The sequence below is a fragment of the Meriones unguiculatus genome, chromosome 6 (assembly GCF_030254825.1).
Source record: "Meriones unguiculatus strain TT.TT164.6M chromosome 6, Bangor_MerUng_6.1, whole genome shotgun sequence".
NCBI classification, from domain to species: Eukaryota; Metazoa; Chordata; class Mammalia; order Rodentia; family Muridae; genus Meriones; species Meriones unguiculatus.
This window is the reverse complement of record NC_083354.1, coordinates 55910232-55935780: the sequence shown is the minus strand read 5'-3', so window position 1 is coordinate 55935780 and position 25549 is coordinate 55910232. Positions and strand designations below refer to the sequence as shown.

Below are 25549 nucleotides of genomic sequence, written 5' to 3'. Positions count from 1 at the left end.
AGGTTCTGGTCAAATGAATTCTGGATTGAAATTTGGGGAAGAGGAGAAGTGAGGAGGAGCTGGGAGGTATGGAAGGAGGCGAAACTGTGGTTGGGCTGTATTGTAAAAGAGAAGAATCTATTTTCAAATAATGAAAGAAAGCGAGAGAGAAAAAAGAAAGAGAGAGAGAAAAAGTGAGAAGAAAGAAAGGGAGAAGAAGGAGGGAGGGAGAAGAAGGGAAAGAGGAAGGAAGGAAGGAAGGAAGGAAGGAAGGAAGGAAGGAAGGAAGGAAGGAAGAGAAAATCCAAACATTTAGTCTGTGTTAGATCCACTGACTCAGACTTCCTACTGCTCCCAGCTCCTAACAACATAAAAATGAAAGGCAGGTTCTGGTCCTCATTCAAATTCCATGAGATAATATAGGTGAAATGCTGAAAAGCTGGAGGGAGAGTTTAAACTCTGTGAAGTAAAGGGACGCTATTATTTTCAACTGGGGTGGAACTTTTAACTTGCTGCCATCCAGCCATCCCTCCCTTCAAAGCATAAGTTGTAAGGTTTCTCTGATTCCTTGAAAATGGCTTGAAAGCAGCCTAACTATGTCTTCCATGCGTTTATGTTCTATCAATGTGGGTGACATTTCCTTCAAATGGTAGGAAGTATGAAGAAAATAATCAGAAATGTAACCTGGCCTTTAAAATAGACACACCCCTAAGTTGCACAAACAATATGAAAAACAAAGAAAGCAGGTATTGGCTATAAGTACAACAAGGATTTTTCAGGTTATGCACAGTGAAAAATCACTTTTTATGCACTGTTTAAAAATCACTTTTCTTGAAGAACGTTTACTAGAATAAATGTATTAAAGTTTTGTTGTTGGCTTTGAAATACATAGAAACCGCCATTCAAAAAGAGAAAAACAGCCATTCTCCCTTCCCGGCTGCAATACCTTTTCAGTGTGTACTTCTTTCCGACCATCTGAGGTCTTCGATTCAGTTCAAGGACCAGGTGCTACAACAAACTAGGATAAAGCCTTTCAATCAAAATACAATAATTACTTAAAGGTATGAGCCTGTAAACACTGTTCTCTGCTCTACCATCTTGCAAGATCTAAATATAAAGCTGGGTCAAGCTTCTTCAGGTCACCAAATAGAACGGCTGGCAAATGCGAACAATTAGTCTTTGTGCTTTCCCCCCCCTGAATATTTTCACCACCTGTTTTCACATCTGACCTCTTCAGTCATTTCAAGCAGGTCACAAAGGAAAGGAGGAGAAAACCTGGCAAGCCCATATGCCAAACTAAATTGTATCCAAGAGACCTAAAACGCCTTATCAATCCTAAAGTTTAAAAAAAAAGATAAGTGATTAGTGATTAAAACTGGAGGTAGTATTTTGTTTCCCATTTAACCTTAAGCTCCTCTCTGCTTCTACACGTTCTCACATTTAATGCGATGCTGTACAGCTCTGCCATGTAAGAGGTAAACTAGGAATTGTCACGGCAAATGTGTCCATTACTTCATGGATGGTTTGCCTTGTGTATTTTGTGGCTAATTTTTCTTTACATGAGATAAGATTTCCCTTTTTCCTGTTCGATTTTCAAAAATAAAAAATTAAAAAAACCTTAAAAAATATTTCATCGAGTAATAATTAGGCGATAGATTAAGAATGCAGAGTAACTTCTAACCAGTGTTGCTATTTCTGACACACCTCAGCAGAAATGATGCTATTTCAGGAAATAACATTCCAGAAGAAAAACAGAGCCAGCTTTACTAAATTACCAGAGATTCAATAACTAAAAAGTGGACAATATCAGGTTACACATATGCCTGTCTGTTATGAAGAATCATAAACACCTACAACATAAGACTCATCTAATCCGCTTAATACAAACAGATTTAAATACAAAAAAATTTAAACATGACAAAAAGGTAGTTAATTTCTACCATAGAAGAACCATACCAGAAACACTGCTTAAAAAAAAACCCATGTAAAAAATTGCAATTAAGACTTGCAAATATTCTCAAGGGGAGAAAGTATGGACTGTGGAGTATGCGTACTGAATTCTTTTCAAAATGCACCCCATGTAAGGAGAGAAAAGTTATAGCAGAGAAAGCTAACAGACACTACCTTCGTCAGATATCAAGGTTAATGCGAACAGTCATAAATCATGTTGACAATGTAGGCTTTTGATACAATATGATGGGAATGGCAGTTCTCCTCTGGACAGTCTCCAAAATCCATAACCTCAGTCTAACAACACAGCAGAAAAATCCCAACAGAGGGGCACCCTACAAAATGCCTACCTAGTATTAACTCAATACCATTACATTAATCAAAAGTGATAAAGCACAAGAAATTGGCGCTGCCAAAAAGACACTAAGAATATATGATCGAATGCATGGTGCTGATCCTGGAACAGACAAAGGATGTTAAGTGAGAACTAAAGAAATCTGAATAAAGTAGAGAATTTAAAGCGTGTCAGTACTGATTCATTAATTACAATAATCACAGCAGAAAAATGTAACAGGATGGCTAAAAACCGGGGGGTTATCTCTGAAATGTCTGCTCAATTTTGTTATAAAGCTAAAGTTGCTGTAAAGAATAAGAAATGTTAACAACTATTCTTTCTAATATAGCACATGTGATCATACGCAGTACTCAAATCTTCGTTTCTAGTGTCAAAGGTTTTCTGGAAAAATGGCAAATTCTTGAACTACTGCAGGAAACAAACCTGAAGCATTTTCTACCAGTAGAAAGCAAGAATATGTGCTGAAAACGGTAAAGAAAGAGAAAGGGAAAGGAAAAGAAATCAAAAGAATCAACCGAGAATTATAGAAAGAGAAGCACACACACACGGAGAGTGATATATATATAAATATGTTTATATATGTATGTGTGTGTGTGTGTGCTTATACAAGAACTAATTAACACTTCCTAATGGCTAAAGGTGGAAGTTTAACTTTTGCCAAGGAAACAACCATAAGTAAAGGAAGTTTATTTTGATTGCACGCTATCTGGAATCAGGTACTGAGCTAAAGGCGGAGCATCAGTCAGTGACAGTTCTCCTAGATGTAGAGAACTTGGGGAGGGGCATGGGAGGAGATAAGGGAGGGTGGGATTGGGAGGAAATGAGGGAGGGGGCTACAAAGTGAATAAACTGCAATTAATATAAAAATTTAATTAAAAAAAAGAACAAAATAGAAGTAATTACAAATGAGAGCTCTGAAGGCAACAATGTTGGTCACCTGGCCCAAGATCACACAGGTCTCAAGGACAAAATTGGTTTAAATCCACAGGTGCCAAATTTATTAGTCCATTTTTCCCCCCACCATCTAATGCTCCTCAAAGTTCAAGAGCAGAGAAAGCGTTTAGCTTTGGAACTGCAGCATTTATCTGGCAAGCACCTGGCCCTAGATCTGATCCATAGTGCTGCAAACACAAACCAACAAATAAGTAAATCATGATTCACCTTAGTACGTCCTCCAGGAAGAAAACTTAGTTCCAGATTACCTAAAGTTTAATGGCAAACATCTACTAAGGAGTTTGCAGAAATGGATTTGGGGGGGCCTTGTGTTAGTGTATTCTTTTTTCTTTAGTGGTTGTAACAGGCAAAGAATAAACAGAGAACACTGCAAAAATGAGGAAATTATACTTATCTCTGTCAAAGTATCCGCAGCTGAACACTCCCTGTGTCTTCAATTTGTACAGAGGCAGCAACATCTAATGTTTAGCCTGCTCTCTAAGATGTGGAATGCTTCCCACTTAATTTCTGTTTACATAGCCTCCGGGAGATCCAGTTTTTATTACAAGTTGATGAGTAAACAGCTGATAAAACCTTGGGGTGACCTCATCAAGGGAAGGAATCTGAAAGACCTCAGAAGCTTGCTTTGGTCAGACAGCCTCCCTGGAGAGACCACAGGCATTTAGCTAAACAAAGTGTTGCTGTGTACCAGCTTGAAACAGGAAGGGAAGAAGGAAGGAAGGAAGGAAGGAAGGAAGGAAGGAAGGAAGGAAGGAAAGAAGGAAGGAAGGAAGGAGGGAATTCCACCTTGGAATCATGTACTTGGGAAATGAGACAGATAACCGTGCTGTCTGTGAGGTCCTATGATATATCCCTACTGTGATGCTCTCCACCCTGAGACTTTTCTTCCTTCTGGGTTACTCCTGGTCATTATTCATTTAGTTTCTTTTATGTGTGGGGATTGTTCATCATATCTTTGAAAACAAGTAATATGACATACGGAGCAACTCTTTAAATCTTCTTAGAATGTAGTTTTCTCTCTGTATGCAATTTCTAACTCTTGAGTATGACATTGAAACCTATCTAGCTCAAACACAGATGAAATTATCACATACATATGGCATCCAAAGTTCCAAAACTGGACTTACAAACTAAAGTTCTATAAAGCCACTTTGTCCAGGGGCTTGACAAACGGTGAACAATTCATGTTCAAATGTACTGAAAGGGGGTGGGGAGGGTCTATTGTTTGGAGTGATTTGGTTTTTTGGTTTTTGTTGTTGTTGTTGTTGTTTTTGTGGTTGTGGAAGAATTAGCCAAAAAAAAAATATTCTTAATTTTTCTACAAAGAAATGTTAAAAACATTAATTACGGTGACTCCCAAACAGCATGCCTACTTCACTTGCCTCAACAAAGTGAACAAAAATATAGACGACAGAATTTGAAGCAGTTTGAAAACTATTATTTCCGATATTTTCCCACAGTAACAGGCTGGGCACATTTTTTTTTCCTTACTAGATAATCAAGAAGCTAACCCTGGGCACAACTTCCTGGCGATTTGCCACCCTAGACAAGGGTGGGAACGGCAAGTGTTCAACTGTTGGGAAAAGGCATTGCCAAGGAAACCCCTCTCTGTTTACCCTTCTTGAGAGAATGTGTAATTGCGAGGCTCATCCCATGTCCAAGCAGGTGACAGACAGAAACCACTTCCAGAGGAGTCCCCAAGCCCCTCCCAAAAGAATGCCCTGGGCAGTCATTAGCTCATTAGGCTGCTCTGATAATTGGATGTCTGTGTAATTGCCCAGAGCCACATGCTACCCTGAGAAATGAAGTCTCTGGGAAGTCAGCTCTTGGATTTAATAGTTGACAGAGAAAAATGGCCAAAAGGGGCCTGGGGTGAAAACAGGGCAGAACTGCTTGCAGAAAGAATGGGATAGAGCTACTGTCAAGAAAGAAAGAGAAAGAAAGAAAGAAAGAAAGAGAGAGAGAGAGAGAGAGAGAGAGAGAGAGAGAGAGAAAGAAAGAAAGAAAGAAAGAAAGAAAGAAAGAAAGGGAAATTCAAATTTAATACACAGTCCTTAATTAAATTTGGATTATTTAAAACTGATCCCCTTTCCCTGTCACGAATTGCTTTATAAAAGATTAATCAAACACAATGCTAAAGAAGAGACCCTGGCTCCGCAAACCTGTGACTAAGCATAGCCCTTTGCTAACACAGACACAGTTTGAGCCAGGCTCACAGTACAGAAAGCCTGGGAAATGTACACACTGGCTCTCAGCGTAGTTGCTGTTAGATTTATAGAAATGAGGTAGATGAAAGGACAGGCAGGAGCATGAATGTGAGTTTGTACTTGGATCCCTCTAAAGAAATCTACTATAAGCTCCTTGGGAACCAATTTAAAATAAAGATTAAAGAAAAAAGATTAAGATTCAGTCCTTTGTTGTCAGATTGGTAATGGGGGCTCTGTGAAGGATGCAGGCAAAGTGATTAGAAGCCATTTGGGAAGCTTTGTGGATGAGGCAGATTCAAAACAAATGATGCAAGGGGAAAACACTGATCTTTAGTAGGTGAAGATGGAGAGAATGGATGCCAGGAAAAAAGGCAATGGCTAATGATGATAATAGCAGTGTGCCATCAAGTTAAGTTTTAGGTGTGGTAAGAATTTGGGGATTTTTGCTTCTTCAAAACCACAGAAAATTACGATTTTCTTTTAATCCCAGGTGTGAGGATTCACAGCAGCTGACTATGATTTGCCTGGTGCTCTAGCAGAGGCATGGTTTTGCCAGCTGCAGATAGTTTCTGCAATTGGAAGAGGTTTGGAATTCTGGAAATTTTTTCAGAGGATATATAAATGCTAGAGTCCCGATACAGGGGTTGGTGGTGGGTTGGTGGTTGCTGGTTGTCACTGTTGGTTGAGGTTTGTTAAGTAGTCACGCCACAAAGAAGAAACAAGAAGAAATTAGATATCCTGATGACGAAGATCAAACTTACCCCAGGAGCTCAACCCCCACCCCCAATCAGCAGTCTAACACTAACACCGCCCCCATTCCGACCCCTGACTTTATTCAGAGATCTCTTTCTCTCTATCCTTTTTTTTCTCTCCTATCTAGCATTAGGGGTTGAAAGGGTGGTAAAAGGGTGGAGAAGGGTGGAAGAAAGAAGAACCTATAAAGTAGCAAAAGTCTGGCTACTTTTAGGCCTGAGGAACTGCTACCTAGCTTGGAACAGTGATGACCAAAGTGCGGTATCTGAACCAGAGGCACCGGTAGGCAGCGGTTTGAAAGGCAAATTCTCCAGGCCTCCCCAGACTCGTGGCATCTGGTCCTGTAGGGGTAAAACCTGCAATCTAGGTTAATTCATTACCCAGCAAATTCCCTGGATGGATCTGATGCTCTCTTGAGCGTGGGACAACTGGTTTACAGAGAGTGTGGCGTTGGGAAAAGAGCCCTTCCGAGAAAGCAAGTGGGAAGACACCGTGAATTTCTGACAGCCCTCTGCTGGCTTCTGCAGCAGAGAAAGTGACTTCTGTGATTCCCCAAAGGCACTCCATCCGTATGGCCGAGGCTATGGTCTCACAAAACCCCTGAAAGTATGGGCTGTAGACACCCCCACATCTTCAAAAGGACATAAAGTCCCACCCCCGTGGCTCATCCACTAATGAAACATCTTTAGAATGAACATGTGACAATGACCCAAAATAAAACATCAGCAATCATGGCTCAGTAATCCAGTGTCACCTACACAAGGCCGCAAGGTGAGAAATCAGCGTGTTAAAGGGAATATACTTCACCTATTTATCCCATCTATGATTTTTGAATCTTACAAAGGAAACATCTGCAGATTAAAGAAAAAAAATTATTTACATGGAAACCATTTATACCAGTCATCTTAGCGCTTAGGTGTGTGCACTGATGCAGTCGGTGATCAAAAGCAAGGAACGAGCAAAGTTAGGAGCTGGTAAGTGGATCACCAAGCAGTTTCTAGCTTGGCTGTAGAAAAAGAACTGGGATGGTTAGAAGACAAGCTGAACGGCTAAGGAAGTGTGGACTGTGGCTACGGGCATCTCTGCCTCTGTACTGTGGAGGGAGAAGGGAAGCAAAATTCTCTCCAACTGGCAAAGCCGTTCTATAGAAGGGCAAAGCATCGGGGAGGTACTAGCAGCTCTTTCTGTCATTTTCTGTACTAGCTGGCTACGGTTTAAGTACTTCCAAATAAAACTCAGGAAGAATCTATCGGTAAAATGTAACCCAGAACCCCTGCACAGATGGAGCCCAGGGCAGTTCAGAGTCCAATTGGGTTCCATAGTAATGGGAAGAGGGACTGCCTCTGACATAATCTGATTGGCCTGCTCTTTGATCACCTCCCTCTGGGGGGGAGCAGCCTTACCAGGCCATAGTAGAGGACAATGCAGCCACTTTTGATGTGAACTGACAGACTAAGATCAGAAAGGAGAGGAGAACCTCCCCTATTAGTGGACTTGGGGAGTGGCATGCAGGCAGAGGGAGGAGGGAGGGTGGGATTGGGAGGGGAGGAGGGAGGGGCTTATGGGGGGATGCAGAATGAATAAAGTGTAATTGATGAAAAATTTAAACAAACAAACAAAAAAATGTAACTTTTAAACTGCCTCCATCACAGAAGTAACTATGTGATACAAAATGACAATGCTTGGACCTACCCTTCCACTGTGAAGTGGGGCCTGGGAGACTCCTCAGTCTATCAGGTGCTTGCCACAGAAGCATGAGGACCTGAGAACAACCTCAGAACACACACAAAAAGGGGAGGAAAAAAAAAGCCAGGTGTTGTTCCCACATGCTTCCAAGCCTAGCACTGGGAGGAGAGAGACGGCTGGTTGGTAAATTGAGCCCTGAGCCATATGAGAGACTCTTGTCTCAACAATCAAGGTGGATGGTACCAGAGGAGCAACCCCCAAGGTCAACTGCTGGGCTACACCTGTGCACACACTTGTGAACACCTCCACACAAACATAAATACATCCAAGTGTTAAAGTGATTTAGCAAAACAACCCCAATACACTCCGTACATCAGCTTTAATTTTCATTATGTGTAATTTCTGCTTAACACTTTACACTGTAGATTCTCAGAAAATTCTTCTGTTGATGTTAATTTAATAATGGAAATTGCTAAAGGATGAGCTAGATATCCAAAGTGTTAAACCCATGGGATGGGGGGGGGGAGGTGCAAGACACAGCTAATTCTTTTAATAAAACTTTATAATATGCACTCATTTTCTTTGTGTGTACATTAATTGGCATGATATGTAATAAAAGCCTGCTAATATTCTCTAGGTAGGTGTGCTATGAATTTAAAACACTGACACTTTCAACTTTAGCAGACTTAAAATTATATGGTAATAAAAATATGTTCCAGTAAAAGTTAGCTGCCTCACCCTTTCCTTCGTTTGCCTTAAAGTAGCATTGTATTTATTCTTAGAGAATTTCATACAATGTATTTTGATCATCATCCTTCCCCTCTCCCCCAACTCATTCAAGACCCACCCCCACTTCCCCAGCACCCAACTTCAGGCCCTAATACCAGAGAAGTACATGCAGATGTTACATCTTAAGATACATTCACTCTGTGCATACACCACACACACACACACACACACACACACACACACACACACACTGTTGTGGGAAAAAATATGTCTTCTCTTACCAATGGAGGAACCACAGTATGGAGTGAGAGGACTTAGGTGCTGTTATAAGTCCTGAAACTCCCTCCATGTGTGACTCAACTTGACTTTTCCTCCTACTGGGCTTCAGCTCATTGGCTGCAAAGATCAAAAGAACCATACAGAGGATGAGAGCTAGGTGACACTCCCGTGTAAGGTCTAAACAGCAGTCGTGAAGCATCATACAACAACAACAACAAAAAACTGTTATTAACATCTTTGGGATAACCAGAGCTTGAATAAAAGTGACACTAATACTACCCATGTGGAAAAGTTATTAAGTTTTTCAAACACAGAGTTTGCAAGCAAACGTTATAGCACTTGGAATACTGGGTGAAATGTATAGTTGTTGCTTGTGCTGGTTTCCTGATTTTGAGCAGTGCTTCTCCAGTTTGAATGTTTGTGTTCCTCCAACGCCAGTATTGAAACTTAGACTCAGGGCAATGCGCCAGCTGAAAAGGAATTTGAACAAGGAGAGCTATACAATTATAATCAGCCATTGGTAATGCCTCATAAATGAGGCTCAGAGAACTACCGAACTCCAATCTCTTTGGGCATATGAGGAAAACACCATCTATGGTACCCAAGAAATCAGATCTGCTGGTAAACTCAACTGAGACCTCACAGCCCCAGAACTGTGAGAAAGAAAAACTATTTATAAATGACACAGTCTGTGATACTTCCGCATGGCAACAGGGATAGAGGAAGTTTCCTCTATTCTCCGAGAGATGTGCTCACCAGTAAATGAGGCAGAACTGAAGCATCAATAAAAAATACTGAAGAACTTCATCCCAGCACTCAGAAGGCAAAAGTGGATCTCTGAGTTCAAGGCCAGCCTGGTCTACAAAGCGAGTTCTAGAATAGCCAGGGATACACAGAGAAACCCTGAATCAAGAAAAACAAACAAACAAACCAAGCCTGAAGAAAACTAGATTTTTTAAAACTATATTTTTATTTATTATTATTATATTTATTTTTTTATTAGTTACAGTTTATTCACTTTGCATCCCAGCTGTAGTCTCCCACCAACCCCACTCTCCCTCCCTCATCTCCCCCCATGCCCCTCCCCAAGCCCACTGATAGGGGAGGTCCTCTTCCCTTTCCTCTAGATGTTTTTTTTAAAGTGATTCAGTCGTCTTATTTTTTTACAACCATAGTAATTGCTTTATCAATAGGGTACTGGATGCACTGAAGAGATCAGGTCAATTCTCATTTCCCTCTTTCTGTCCTTTAGGTCCAGCCTCAGCTCATCTCATCCCAGGTCTTCCTTAAGTATAAGTTATTGGGAACTGTGCTGTGAAGCACCCAAGCTTATTGCTTCTGTGTGGTCATTTTGGTATTCATTATCTCACTGCCCATATCTTCTTGCTCAATCCCACCATACTCCTCCCAGCCTTAGTACAGCAGTTCTCAAAGTATAGCAACCCTTTGGGCATCAAAGGACCTTTTTACAGGGTCAAAGGATCTCTTCAGAGAGGTAGCATATCAGATAATCTGCATATCAGATATTTACACTGCAATTCATAACAGTAGCAAAACTACAGTCATGAAGTTGCGATGAAAATAATTTAATGGCTGGGGTAGTCGCCATAACATGAGGAACTGTATTCAAGTGTCACAGCCATCCCCTTTGCTAGAAATGATAGGATCATATTCATCCTTTATGGCTGAGGAATGCATTGTGAGTATAGCATGGCTACCCTCATTTTTAAGGCCCCATTCTCCACGCGTACATTTGTTATATCACAGTTGCTATGGCCAGCCCAGGATGAGGCTTCTCTTTCAGAAGAGAAGTTGTGACAAGAACAGGTAGTTGACAGCAAGTGACACCCACTGATGTACCACAAGATTCAACCCACTGGATGAGCCCAAGAGGGTCCATGTCCATGGAACACAGACATCATCTGGGCCTAACCTTGCAGCAGGGGGCCTATTGCTGCACTTCACGACAGCCTAAGGTTATTCTTGCTTAATCTCACTGTATCGCACCCACGTGATACTTGTTCTGCCGCACAAGCTAAAATTTTCCCCTCTCTCTGGTTCTCCTTCACAGGAGTAACCTAGTCAATGCTCAACACACCCTACTGTCTTAGCACAATTAATAGAAGTTGTTATTCGATGATATAATCTATAATAACTTATATTAGGAACATGTGTATTTTAAAAGCAGAATATGATCAATCCATTTCTAAGCAAAAGTAGTAACCTCCCCTTCAAAATTAGATAACAGAATTCTGTAATGGATAAGTGGATATATTAATGGATGGATATATGGTTATATTCCTTATAGTCATCTTATTCTGCTATAATATCCTCTTGAAAAAAATTGGGACAAATGCAAGGTAGTGACTCAAAAAACCACATCTAACTTTAGCTACTAGCTGCTCTGGCTGGCAAGAGTGGAATCGACAGCTAAACATTGAACACTGTCTAATGCTATTGAAATCCTGCTGTGAGAAACCGGGGGAGGGGGTGGGGACAGTTGACACAGGGTATTTCTACCCAGGAATTAATGATGGCTACTTGAGTTGAAACAGGCATGTGCAAACAAACTGTAAAATTAATCTGTGATAAAAGAAATATTGCAATATATCCATTGTATTTATTTATTTTAAAGTATTTTCGTTTTATAGACAAAGCTCACTGTTAGGATTAGCACTACTAAATTTCTACAAAACAGCCTATAGCCTCTGCATGTGAGAGGCAGGCACAGGGAAACCTCAGAGCAGGCCACTAGCCAGACAACCTGACAGAGGAGCGGTGGGTTCAGCAAGAGAGAGTCCATGCCTCAATATAGACGCTAGAGAACAACTGAAGAAGACATCCAAGGTCAACTTCACACACACACACACACACACACACACACACTCTCTCTCTCTCTCTCTCCTCTCTCTCACCTGCACATACATGTGTGTCCACAGAACTGCAAACACATGCAAACATGCATGAATATCACGCTAACATACATAACAAAACTATACATAAAGTTTAAAACTGGACAAGCTTAATGAAAAGAAAAATCCTGGAGGAAGGAATCCTACAATGTAAAAGTCATTCTACAGTGTGTGAAAATGACTTAACTTCAGGCAACAGGAGAGAAATGTGCAGGTAAGCTATGCTTAGAAGCATCATATAAGGCTGAGGAAAAACAAAGGTAGAGACTGAGGGCCAGGAAGTTGGCTGAGCAGCTAAGTCACCTGCTGCCCAGCCTCCTGAGTTCAATTCTTGGAACTCAGGTGGTGCAAGGAGAGAACCAACTCCTGCAAGCTGTCCTCTGACCTCCACAAAAGCACACAAGATAAATGAAAATGTAGTCAGGACTGATGCTGATGTATATGTCCATTTGAAAGTATCACAGAGCATAGTACAAAGTAATCCATATACTATGATGCTATTTTAGCCAGAAAAAGTAGAAAAAATATATATATATAAAATGCATGTATGCACATATATATTGTATATATACATAAATTAGTATTTGCTTGTTAAAATAAGAAAAAATATCTCATAAAGGATACTATAGAAACTGATTGTATTCCCATTGGGGAAGACATTGGGGAATTGTCTTAGTTAAACATCATGATCAAAAGCAGCTTGGGGAGGAAAGGTTTTATTTTAGCTTACAGTTCCACATCACAGTCCATCATCAAAGAAAGTCAGGGCAGGAGCTCAAGATGGGAACCTGGAGGTAGGAACTGAAGCAGAGGCCACGTAGAAACGCTGTATCCTGGCTACTCTCCACGGCTTTCTCGGTCTGCCTTCCTTCGCATCTCAGGACCACCTGCCTAGGCATGGCACGAACCACAGTGAGCTTCTCCCTCCCCATTCACCAAGAAAATGCATGACAGATTTGCCTATAGGTCAATCTTAAAGAGTCATTTTCTCTCTCTTTCTTTTATAAGATTTTTTTTAATGTATACAGTGTTCTGCCTGCATGCACACTTGCAGGCCAGAAGCGGGCACCAGATCTCATTACAGATGGTGGTGGCCACCATGTGGTTCCTGAGAATTGAACTCAGGACCTCTGGAAGAGCAGCCTGTGCTCTTAACCTCTGATCTATCTCCCCAGCCCCTCCAGTCTCTCCAGCCCCAGGAGGCATTTTCTCCATTGAGTGTCCCTCTTCCCAAATGATCCTAGCTTGTGTCGAGTTGACATAACATTAGCATAGCATTAAAACCGTGTCTTCTGCAGCAGCTGCTTAGTCCATTCCTAAGAACCACCTTCCTAACAGTCTCTTGCTTTCCTGCTTCATCCACCATGAAGCTGGAAACATAACTAGACCATGACAAGTTCAGCTGGAGACTTCATCTTCAAGACTGGAGACCGGTTGTCTTTAAAGATGCAAATCAGTATCACAGTTCAGCCGAGTGCACATAACATTTTGAACACTGAGCAACACACTTCCTTTTAGTGATGACAAACCATTTGGAAGAACATCTGTAACATTATGTGTGTGGAGGAGGGGGTGTTCTAGAAAATTCTAATCATGTATCTCTGGAAACAGATTACGTCTACACACATTTCCAACTGCATCCCAGCCTTACATCCCAGCCTGACTGTTGGTTTTCTGTCCCCTCTGCATGGCTAGTTATTAACATTAACACTCTGCCTAAATGTTTCTGTTTTTCAGTAAATTTCTTATGAAGAGTGTGTAAGAAGTAGCCATTTTTAAAGATCAAGAGAAAGTCAAAAATAAGTAACAGTTCAAATCCATACTTCCCATGCTGCATCTTATATGGATAGCCTGTGCTATCCACAGTTTAAGATGGAAAGCATGAATTTCCTCATAAGTTTCACACTTTCAAACTTGGTGTTTCAAGAAGAATTACATTTGAGATCTTTATCTAAACAAATTATGTCATGCAACAAGTACTTCGTGATCTTGAAATACACAGAAGGCTGTGCTCTGCCTACTTCTAATGCAAAGGGACTAAGAGCTATTTGTCCTTGCCCTCAGGGACATGGATCCCAGTAGGTATTCTGACATCTGTATCTCCTGAAATAATGACTACAGGACCATCGAGTGCTTTGAGGTTTGGAGGGTAGAACAAAGGCCATCCGCCCACGAGGCTGGGCTACTCATCTGATAGATGAATGTGTGCAGGGGAAGGTGACACAGAAGTGCTACAGCCTAGCTGGGGACAACTGCTGGAGCCAATGCAAGAAAAATACTGAGAAGCATTCCGTGGGACAGGAGAGAAAAGCTTTGGACATAGAAGAAGAGGGAAGTTGCACAGGCCTTTGCATCACTAAGAAGGACTTTGATTTTTAAAGGTGGGCATGGTGGCTCATGCCTGTATTCCCAGAATTAAAAAGCAAAAGACAGGAGGACTGAAAGATTGAGGTTAGCTTGAATGATATAGCAACATGCTGTCTCAGAAAAAAAAAAAAAAAGGAAAAATCATGGCATATACCAATAATCTCAGTGTATGGATGGCTAAGACTGGAGAAACCCTGTAAGCTTGAGACAGCCTGGGCAGCATTGTAAGACCCACATTCCCAAATAAAATTGCAAAGTCTATGTACTTGAGTTAATGAGAAAGAGACATTCACAGGAACAGGCCCCTAGAAGCAAATCCTCTCTCTCCCTCTAGATCTTTGCATACTTAGATGGAATAAGAAAATACACCGGGACAGGAGAAAATCCAAGAGAGGAAAAGCCCAGTGTCAAGATAGAAATCCTGGTCTGCAACAGCCCAGGACTGGCCTTTAATTAGTTTCACCATCAAGTACCTGAACTGTGACTTCAGTTCTAATTTTATGCTTTAAGAAATGTGGCTGGCAGCATCATATCCCTGAACTACTGCAAAAAGTTCCAACGAACAGAAAAGTGTTGAGCTGAGAATGAGGCAGTCTTATTAAGTCTAGAATTAAGTAACCTAATTTGTCAGGTCAAATACAATCAAAGCACATTGACAAAGTAAGCAAATTGGCTGTTTCTACTCTGAGAGGCACATACTTATGCGGACACTAACTGTAATTAGGCTGCAGTAAAGTACAGTGCTAGCCCGGCAGAAGTAAGATCCCCACCATTGCTTTGTAATTGCTTAGGATTTTCCTTCTTGGCTTTGAATGTAAGCTCACTGGGTTACACCAAGTGACCCGAGACACCCATGTCTCCTGATGGGTACTCTCTCAGAGTCACCTAGACGTAGATAGAAGCATGTGGCCCACTGTGTACTCCTAGAGCTGGTGTGGTGGCTCGCACCAATAGTCCTAACACTTAATAGGTGAAAACAGGAGTTCTAGGTCAACCTGGTTGTCCTAGTTTTGTTCTTGTTGTTGTGATAGAACACTGACAAAAACTAACTTGAAGGAGGTATGCAGGCTTAGATTAGTCACCAAACCTACTTTACTTAGGGTTTTTAAACACTTCTCCCTCCCTTCCACCCACTAACCAGAGGTAGGGGAGAAAGAAGGTTATAGGTAGAGGGAGTTGTAAACCTTTAGTTCCTTCGGATGAGTCCGCAATGCATCCCCACCACTCAGTTCATGGGTTCAAGGAATATTTGTCCTCCCTGCATGTCTTCATTACTTTTCTGTTGCTGTGACAAAACACTATGATCAAGACAACCTATAAAATAAAGTGTTTAACTGGGCATATGGTTTCAGAGGGTTAGAGTCCATGGTTGACAGAGCAAAGGCATAGCAGCAAGAACAGCTCAGAGCCCACACCACGAAAAGCAATTAGGAAGCAGCGAGACATGTACTTTCATCATGACAGCTAACATTCTATTAGCTAAGAGGATATTTGCATAGCTAGCTCTAACAGAAGAAACCACTAAGTGACAGAGCCAAAGACTCAGAGGCAAAACACGGAAAAATTAGGAAAACTGATGTAATTCCCTATAGTAACACAATACCCCGCAAAGGCTACACAGGCAAGACAATGTACTTGTGTCCATTTCCCTCTTCTTGAGCAACTTTACTTACCTTTATCCAAGCATTTTCCAATCTGCAATGCTCTATGTTGGGCAGAAATTATCTTTTCATAAGAAAATGAGGACAAGGGAGACGGCTCGCTGGGTGAAGGAGCTTGCCAAGTCTGATGACCTGAGTTTAATTCCCATGACCCACATAACAGCAGAAGAGAACGGAGCTCTGAAAGTTGTCTTCTGACCTCCATGCATGTGTACTGTGGTACAAACACACGCACGAGCACACACACACACACACACACACGCATGATAAATAAATAAACATCGGAAGAGAATGCTCTGAAGAGCTTCACATAGCAGGCAAGCTGCCGCATACCCTGCCCCCCCACCCTTAATTTATGTTAGTTCATTTCTCTTTGGGGGATCACACTCAATTAGGAATGTTCAACATGTACAAGTAATCCACATCAAAGTCTTCAGTTTGCCCCACTGGCCTCTGATGAATCTCATCTGCTGCTATTTTTCTCAATTAACTACCATTGTTCCACAATTACCTAATCTATACAGTGTGATCTGGGAGTCTCTAAAGATTCTTCCTCATCTTTGCCCTGCCTAAATAATTTATCACGTGGCACATTAGCGGGCATGCCATTCAGCCTTGCTTGTCAGAGAGTTCTTAGAGAACATAAGCCTCTCAAAGGCCCCTGTTGAAGGTGAGATTGGTGCACCGTTTCTTTTCATGCTGTGACTTGTCTTTTTCTCTTCTTCCTTTATTAGCCTCTCAACTCATTTTAATCCATAATACGATTGTACATGTTATCACAATGGTGCCAGTTTCTTTGTGTGCTTCTTGATAGAATATATGAAGATCATATCACGATCAAACACAATTAATACCTCAAGGCAACATGAAAATCACTCGTAGATAATTGAAGGGCCTGAATGGAATTTTAATCCTTGAGAGGCAATATCTACCATTAGGGTGTATGCTGAACCATTAAGATGTCTTATTACAAAAGAAAATCACTAATATCTCTTCTTGCCTTTCTGGGATGTGGGAGGCAGTGGGCAGACATGTTCAGACAATGTGTCTCACTGTTACTGCAGCCTTACCTTGGTGCTACTATTCTCTCCACAGAGAACAATGAGAGCTGCAGACATGACCAGGGTTGTTCCTAGAGACAACACAGACCTCAGGGCTGGGCACCTGACAAAGGCTGATTCCAGAGTCCCCTTTCCACTGGACTTCACCTCATAGCCGTTGCTCATTCTTTTTAATTCTATGACTTAATGGTAAGCAAAACATCTTGCTATCCCACCATAATATTAAACATTAAGTATATTTTTAAAATGCAAGACAATATACCTTCTTTCCAAGTAAACTTTCTTCTGTTAAATGAAAAAAACATATTCTTTAAGATTGAAACTTCGTCTCCCATTCTAAGACTCAGACCTTTATACCATTCAAATTAGTCTACAGCACCCCTTCTTCCCAAGATTCTCTCTTTCTTTCTCTCTTACACACACACACACACACACACACACACACTATTAAATATTTCTAAAATAAAGTGTCTCCAGACATCTTCATGAGTGAAAGAGCTTTGCATCCACAGCCCCAAAGTTAACAAATTATCTCACAAATCATCTGCATGGCTACTTCGGTCTTTGTGCTAAATGTTTCATAAAACTAATGTTACTTTTCTTATGAAACAAGAACTCCTGAAGTGGTCACATACAGTCCTCCATACCAGCGTGGATACCAGTTAGAAGCCAGTGCTGAAATATCAGGTCCCACGACCGCAACAATCTAATCTGCCCCTCGCAGTTAAGACCCAGCACAGAGAGAAGAGTCTGCAGGCTGCTGAGCATTGTCAGTCAGATGATGAGTGACAAGTGCAGCTGAGTGCTTTGGAGAAGACAGAAAAGAACAGAGTCCTTTGTGTACTTCTCCTGACTCCAGGACGATATTGTTTACTGTATACACATCAGAGCTAAGAAATGTGAATTTTCCCACTAAATGAGCCTATCCACTGCCATGACACTCAAGTCCTAGAATGGCTCTAAGGGGAACACTGAGGTTAGAAACCCCAGTGGTCATTTCAGGTCCGTCACTGGCTAGCTTGTACCTCCTTCTAACCACTCCTGCGCTCTGTGTCCCTTGGGTATCATCTGTTAAAGAAGGTTACACACATGGTTGTGAATGAACTTCTGGCTAGTTCATCCTACGTTAAGAGGTTGCTTGGGGGTTCACTATATCGTTATGGATAATTTTACAGCTCTCTCAATGTAAATAAGAGGTTACTTATTTTTTTTTTCAAAACATATTTTATCTGCTTTGGATTTTTTTTTATAAACATCGTGAAAAGACTAATTATTTGAGCCAGTCTAATATTCTAGAAGGAAGTGTAAAATTTAACGCAAAGCTCCCCAGTTTCTGTTCTGAACGCCTACTCTAACTGTATAGAAGGCCACTGCAGTATAGACTTTGAACCTGGTTAATTTTGGTGTGTGAGGTTTTTATTTATTTGCAAGGGTGGTTTTTTTTTTTTTAATAAGAAATTTTATAAGATTTTTTAAAAAATTCATCAGGTATCCTTTCCACTGCATATTTCCTCATAAATAAGCAAATGATGCCCAGAGGTGCACACAGGCTCAGCTTGATTCGTTCCTCTGCTAGCTCTAACGTGTATAAATACTGTGTGAATTTGTCGCATATAAGCCAACTGTCTATAAATCCCCTAACCCTGTGTTTCCGTGAGTGCTGTCCAAAAACAATTAAATCACAGCTAATAAGTGATGCAATAGGAATCACAGCCATACTTACCCTGTTAAGTTTTGGTCAGAGAAGGTGTGTATCTTGATCATATTTATAGAAATTCTATCATAAGAAAAAGACAAAGGAAAGGGGGATCCTGGGAAGGAAAGGCCTCTCTCTCAGAACAGCTGAAATTTTCCATTTTAGAGAAAACATCATATATTTATATAATTACATGTATCATCTAATAAATCATCCTTCCGGGCATATTGTATCTAAAACCTGCCTCGTGGGATTTTCAGCATGCTTGAATGTGCCAAAGGCTACACTGATATAAATGACTGACATAAGCTGTTCTGTAACAACGGAGAGCTCTGCCACCAACAGTGGTTTTCATCAGAGAACTGCCCTTCCCCTCCTGCACTGCATCCATTTGTCTTTCAGAAAATAAGCATGCAAAGGGGGAAGCTGAAATGCCTAGAGACTCTAAAAAGCAAGCTGTGGCTTTCTGATATTTATCATTTGGCGACAGTAGTGGTGATGGTAGCTCACATACAAAAGCAGGCAAAATTGAAACAGGTATTGTTAGTGTGTGTTTAACAGGACTAAGGTGGATCTCTCTCTCTCTCTCTCTCTTTCTCTCTCTCTCTCTCTCAAAAAAAAGGTTTTCCTCAAGGAACTGTCACATGTACCCTGTGAGAGGTGCTGGCTCTAAACAACCTCTGGATGGTGAACTATCTTGGGAAAAGGTTGCCTGGTTTGAATGTCACCGCCTCCACAGAGCAAACCTACTGTTTTTCTTCATATTTTACCAGAGGCCTTTCCACTACTAACATGGGACCCAGAGCAAGGAGTCCCCTGAGCACCTTCTGTGGGCCAGACGCTCTCAGTGGGAATACACCACGCTGTCACCTTTCACAGCTTGGAAAACAAGGCGCAGAAAATTTAAATCATTTCCCCAAAACTGACAACTGGTGGGTAATAGACCTTAAAATTCTCTGTATTTGGAAGCAACCTGCACATGTCCCAAGACCCCTTCACACTTTAAGAAGAGAGAACAAAACACAAATTCTCAAAGAGAACCCTGATGAACACTGACTTGACTTTTAAGCATTCTTTAATATTTAAAATTAAATGCAATTTCCCCCCTCTGTAACTGAGTCTGACAAAGTCACAATTCCTTAGATACCTCCAACATGCACAAAGATGAACAAAAGTTAGCTATCCACATCCATAAAGTATAGCAGGGACTTTTTTTTTTTCCTCACATGCTGCAGAATCCACCATCTCATTCCTTACAACATTTTCCTAGAAAACATCATCACCTATCGTGATCACTTACAGCTTCCGAAGATGGACGTTTCTAACCTGGTTTTACCCCAATCAACGAGAGCAGGAGTGAGACACCAATCATCTCATTGCCTTGGCCTCAACAAACACCTTTCTTTGTTCAAGCACAACCAGAGAATAACTTGTCCTGGCTGAATATAACTCTGATTCATGTCCACAGTCTCTCTCTCTCTCTCTCTCTCTCTCTCTCTCTCTCTCTCTCTCTCTCTCCACAGTGGAGTGGCTCTTTCCTTGCTGATGCTGTTGGCTCCTCACCATTCCCGCCTCAGTTATCCCCAGAGAAGGTTGGGGTAGATTCCAGACTCACAATCAAGTGAGTTTTTCCATCATCCTTACCACATGCATTGCATACTTTGTGTGTGGACACGCATATAGCTGTTTTCTTGCTGTATTTATTAGAAAAGGCACAACAGCACATCTTCCCTTACTAAAGCCTGGTGACTGAGCAAGCCCAGGCAAGAAGTATTTTGCAATTTGTTCTGGGATTCTACGAGCTTTGAATTTCCCACAGTTTTATTTCCCTAAAACCTTGTAAAGTGTCACAATAACACACACAAATATATATACTGTCTATGTCTTTAAACATGGGTGGATAGTAATTAGACTCCGCATTTGATAATAAAATTAGCCTCAGGGGGTTTCATGTTTACTCATCTCAGTCGACATGTACCTACTTGGCTCACATATAAATTTCCATGGCACTTTAATAGCTATTTGCTGCCAAAAGAAAGAGATCCATAAGTTTCAAACAAGATCGAAACAGCACTAAGATCTACACAACGTACTCAACGATAGACCCAGAGTTTTGTGTCGGAGTGATTTAGAATGGGGACCACACGATAATGTCCTAGTGTCCACGTTTACTCCTCTACCACCTTCGGCCATTCTTAACCTTTGTACAGGCTGCATGTGCGCAAAGGGTGTCTCTCACCACCTCATTGCCCCACAGACCACACAGCTGCAGACTACCCACGCCCATGCCAGCTCATCCAGTGCTGTTTGCTCCCAATAAAACCTCACTCTGACAACGTGCCAACAAAACTGCTCCTGCAGTTTCATACAGGATTCTCAGAGGAGGGCATGAAGTCCAAATGAGAGATGAGATGCATAACTGAGTCTCCGGCTTCCCTCTTCTGTGAGAACATGGTAGTTGAGAGTATCTACCATCTCTCTTTCTGACACCTGTTAGAGAGGACATCAAAGAAAAGTTTGCATAGAGGCCGCACAAGAGGGTTGCAAAATGTGTTCCTGTGATTATTACCAGGTTCACCTGGGGACAGTCAGCAGCTCCACCCTATATGCAAAACGAGACTGGCCAGGTTCCTGTCAGGGTTCCTTAAAACCTACAGCATTCATTCACTAGCATCCCTGTAGCAAAGCACTGTTGACACTGCTAGGGGCCTACACAGCAGAAACATGTTGTCCCCTCTGTCTGAAGACGGGGCATACAAAACCAAAGTTGCTGGCCCTGTAGGTTATTCTGAGGCCTGAGAGACTGGGGGACTAAGGCCTCCCTCCTTGGCTTATAGCTAGCTGTATTTTCATCTGTCTCTTCATTAATATTGTTACTCCCTAAATATGAGTATATCCAGTCCCATTGTTTATGAAGAAGAAAGTTAGAATGAGGCTCACACTCGTGGCCCCGTTTTAAGCTGATTACCTTCACAAGAATCCTGTTTTTCAGTTCAGAGCCCACAACCTGCTTCCTCCTAGCTGCAGGTACCGGTCTGGGATTGGGCTCCAACATGGTGAAGTGTCCCAAGTGATGCAGGGAGGGATACATCACAGAGAAAATGACCTCACTGAGCAAGGGCTGACATTGACCACACCTGGAGGAGTGTGAGAAATGCCAAAAGATGCTGACTTCTGGTGCCCATAAAGGCAAGCTCAACTTCGACCCCCATTGCTCCTCAGCCATGTTCAGGACCAAAGGCTTTGGCCAAGGTGGATCTGAGCTCCTCACTTTCAAGTAGCCCTCCCTTCCTGCTCAGGCACATGCCAGGCCTTCCACCAGACACCAGGGGTGGGAGCTCACAGTGGCCCCTGATTCCCTCAATGAACCCAGACCTTTGACAGGGGAGATTCTGTCTTCTATAACCCGAGATACTAGAGGTTAGAGCTACCACACATGACAAATTTCAATCCACATTAAAATGTGACTACCTAAAGTATCACAGGCAACTTTAAGAAAATTGTGCTATACTTATGCAGAAGGCTGGTGTATGTCACCAAATGTCATGAAGGGCCTGGTACAGTCACAGCAGAGTCATATAAGGACCTAAGCCGATTGAACACACACACACAGACACACACACTAAAAATGACAACATAAGATTTACAAATTGAGTTACTCCATTTCTTCTGATTCTAATGAAGAATTTCCAGTGCAACCAAATCTGACTTATTTTTAAGCAACAGCTTTCAGCCATGACTAAATTAGCAGCTGAGCACAATAGAAAACCTACCTGGGGTTGCTTTTAAATTCAGTAGAAAAGTGCCCAGGGCTCATGGGCATAACACTTATGTTGGCTGTTTTGCTCTGGATGGTGGGTGTTACACCTGTGCTAGAAGCTAATGCAACATCAAGGTGTCATACAGGTATTTGCTTAATTTTCACAACACTGAGACAAGTGTTTCATATTTATACACAAGGACACTGAAGCTCAAGGCCCTGACCTGGCCAAGTTTACACCACTCTTGGCAGTGAAGACAGAGCTTTATCTAGGCTCATTTCAATTTCTACTCACTGGAGTCCTGTAAAGCAGAAGTAAGTAGAGAGAACCTTCGTGAACAACCTTGCTTTCTGTGTTGTTTCTCAGCCTACATGGACCTAACTTAGGCAGCTGACTTATAATAAATATGTTTTGTGGGCCACAAGACCTACCAGTGAAATGTAGAAATACATCAATAAAAACAACTCAAAACTAATGCTCACCTAGCATTGACTGGGTCAGGAAGTAGCCACCTAGCTTCTTCCAATTAAAAAAAAAAAAAAGTAGTTGTAAATTATATTATAAACATGTCAGCCAGAACCCCTGCACAGATGTAGCCCAGGGCAGTTCAGAGTCCAATTGGGTTACATAGTAATGTGAAGAGGGACTGCCTCTGACATAATCTGATTGGCCTGCTCTTTGATCACCTCCCTCTGGGGGGGAGCAGCCTTACCAGGCCATAGTAGAGGACAATGCAGCCACTTTTGATGTGAACTGACAGACTAAGATCAGAAAGGAGAGGAGAACCTCCCCTATTAGTGGACTTGGGGAGTGGCATGCAAGCAGAGGGAGGAGGGAGGGTGGGATTGGGATGGGAGGAGGGAGGGGCTTATGGGGGGATGCAGAATGAATAAAGTGTAATTGATGAAAAATTAAAAAAAAAAGAAAAAAAAAAATAAACATGTCAGCCAAGAGCCCTGCTTCCATGTCTATAAACTGGTTGTCCTGGTTCCATGCATTTCTATCCCAAGTTTTTTTTATAGACTGTGATGAACAGCTAGGTCCAAGAGCTGGTGATATGGAGGAGGAAAACACCCACTATAGAGCATCATACCATGGCAGAGCCATAAATCCCCTGGTATGGCAAACAGTGTCCCCAGATAACAATAGTCCCTCACTCCCCCACCCCCTTTGCTAATTAAACAGCAGGGTCTGGGATGAGCAGTGCCTCAGCAGGTAAGCGTGTACTGATCTTGTAGAGGACTTGAGTTTGATTCCAGTGACCATTTCAGCGGTTCACAACCAACTGTAACTTCAGCTCCAAGGACTTCAATATCCTCTTCAAGTCTCTGTGGGCCTCTGCGCCTGCATGTACACACACTCAGACAGTGATTAAAGTGCATGCCGCGCGAGCATGATGAATGACTGAGTTTGGGTTGCCAGCACCCATGTAAAATCTGGGTAGAGTGGTGTGTGCCTAGCCCCTGTCACTCAGGGAAGGATGACCAAGAGTATCTCAGGATGTGTTGGAGGGAGAATGGTGAGTTTTAGGTTCAGTGAGAGATTGTTTCTCAGACAGTAATGTGGTGAGTGACAGAGGAAAATATCTGAAGTTCTCTTCTGGCTTCCACATGTGTATGCAGATGAGTGCACATGCGTGTGTGTGTGTGTGTGTGTGTGTGTGTGTGTGTGTACACATGAGAGAGAGAGAGAGAGAGGCAACCCAAATTTTAAATCTTTAAAAAGAAGATTCCTTCTGCTTGAAGTCGGACTGATTCTGTGGTCTCATTGACTTTAGTGCCCTTTGAATTTTGCATCCAGATTTTGAAAGAACTCAAAACTTTCACCGATGGTCTCTTGAAAGTCAAAATCCACGTAGAATCATAGTTAGCATACACAATCTGGAATGATCTCTCACGTACAGAGAATGTTCCCAGACTTGCAGGCATACATATGGTGCTCCCTTCCCCCACCCCGCCCCCCACCTCGAACTTTCTTACCTAGCCAATTAGCAGATGAGTTCAGATCCTTGACTGATCCCTGGCTGTAGCCAAGGAGCCTGTGTTCCCACTCAGAACAAGTCAGCTGTGGAAGGCGGTGATGCAAGGGCATCAAAACGCAGTCCAGCACTGATGTTGAAAGCTGAGAATTATAGCTTTGAAAGAGCAATCAAAATATTCTATTTCAAAAACAACCTAAACAACACATGAGCAAATGACTTGGATAAGTATCTCCCCCCAAGAAGATAAATAGACACCAACAAGCCATGAATTAATACTTAACGTCACTAACAATTGAGGAAGTGAAAATCAAAACCACAGGGACTCGGACTCAGGGCTATTTCTGGTGTTGGCGCAGCTCAAAGGCCCAGTCGCTCTTAACTGCCCCTTAGAGAAGGAAGATGAGCGAGTCAGGCTCAAAGTCCAGCCAGCCCCTGGCCTCCAAGCAGGAAAAGAACCTGATGGAGAAGTGAGAACCAGGGTAGGCCATGCAAGCAGCCCTCGAAGGAGCCCAGTGAAGTGCCAACACCTAAGAGACCTCCTAGCTGACCAAAGGGAAGCAAAACTAAGGGAGCCACCAAGCTACCCCAACTTCAGGGAGGAAACCAAGGGGCAGACCCAAGAAGCTAGAGAAGGAGGAAGAAGAGAGCATCTCCCAGGAGTTCAGAGAGGAGGAGCAGTGACTATGTGCCGCCTGCTCCTTAGCCACGCAGAAGCAGCTTTCCCCTGGGACTAGAAGCCCTGATCCTAGGCGCCTCACCCCACCCCCATTGCACACTATCGCACCAGCTGCAGGCTCTGAGGCAGCCACCACCCACGGGAGCAGGATTTGGCTCAGTCCCTGTGCCCTCCTCCCTGCCACAGCTGCCCTCTCCGGTCAAGGCTTCCCACTCAGTGACAGCCCATCCTGCTGCTCACCTCCCTTAGAGACACTGCTCTCCGGGCTCTTTGTTTGGCGATCCCCTCTGCTCTGCTGTTGCTGGCTTTCCTGTAGAGGGTCCTGGAAGCGTTCCCTGGCCTTAAGGGGCGCAGCCCCATCTCATTCTGACAAGCCCCATGGACTGACCTAGCAGAAGCAGGTATGGTCAGGGGATGTTTAGGTCTCAGCGTGCCCAGGGGATGCTGCAGCTGAGTGAGGGGGCCCACTTTGATGGAAAAGGGTGTAGGACCACCTTCTCCCCCCTTGTTCTGTGCGGGAGGGGTGGCCAGTGCTTGTCCCA

General features: G+C 42.4%; 1 pseudogene; it reads left to right on the top strand.

Moving 5' to 3' along the window:
- Positions 1-24730: 24730 nt before the first annotated feature.
- On the top strand, positions 24731-25012 carry LOC132654685 (high mobility group protein HMG-I/HMG-Y-like; annotated as a pseudogene).
- The last annotated feature ends 537 nt before the right edge of the window (positions 25013-25549 follow it).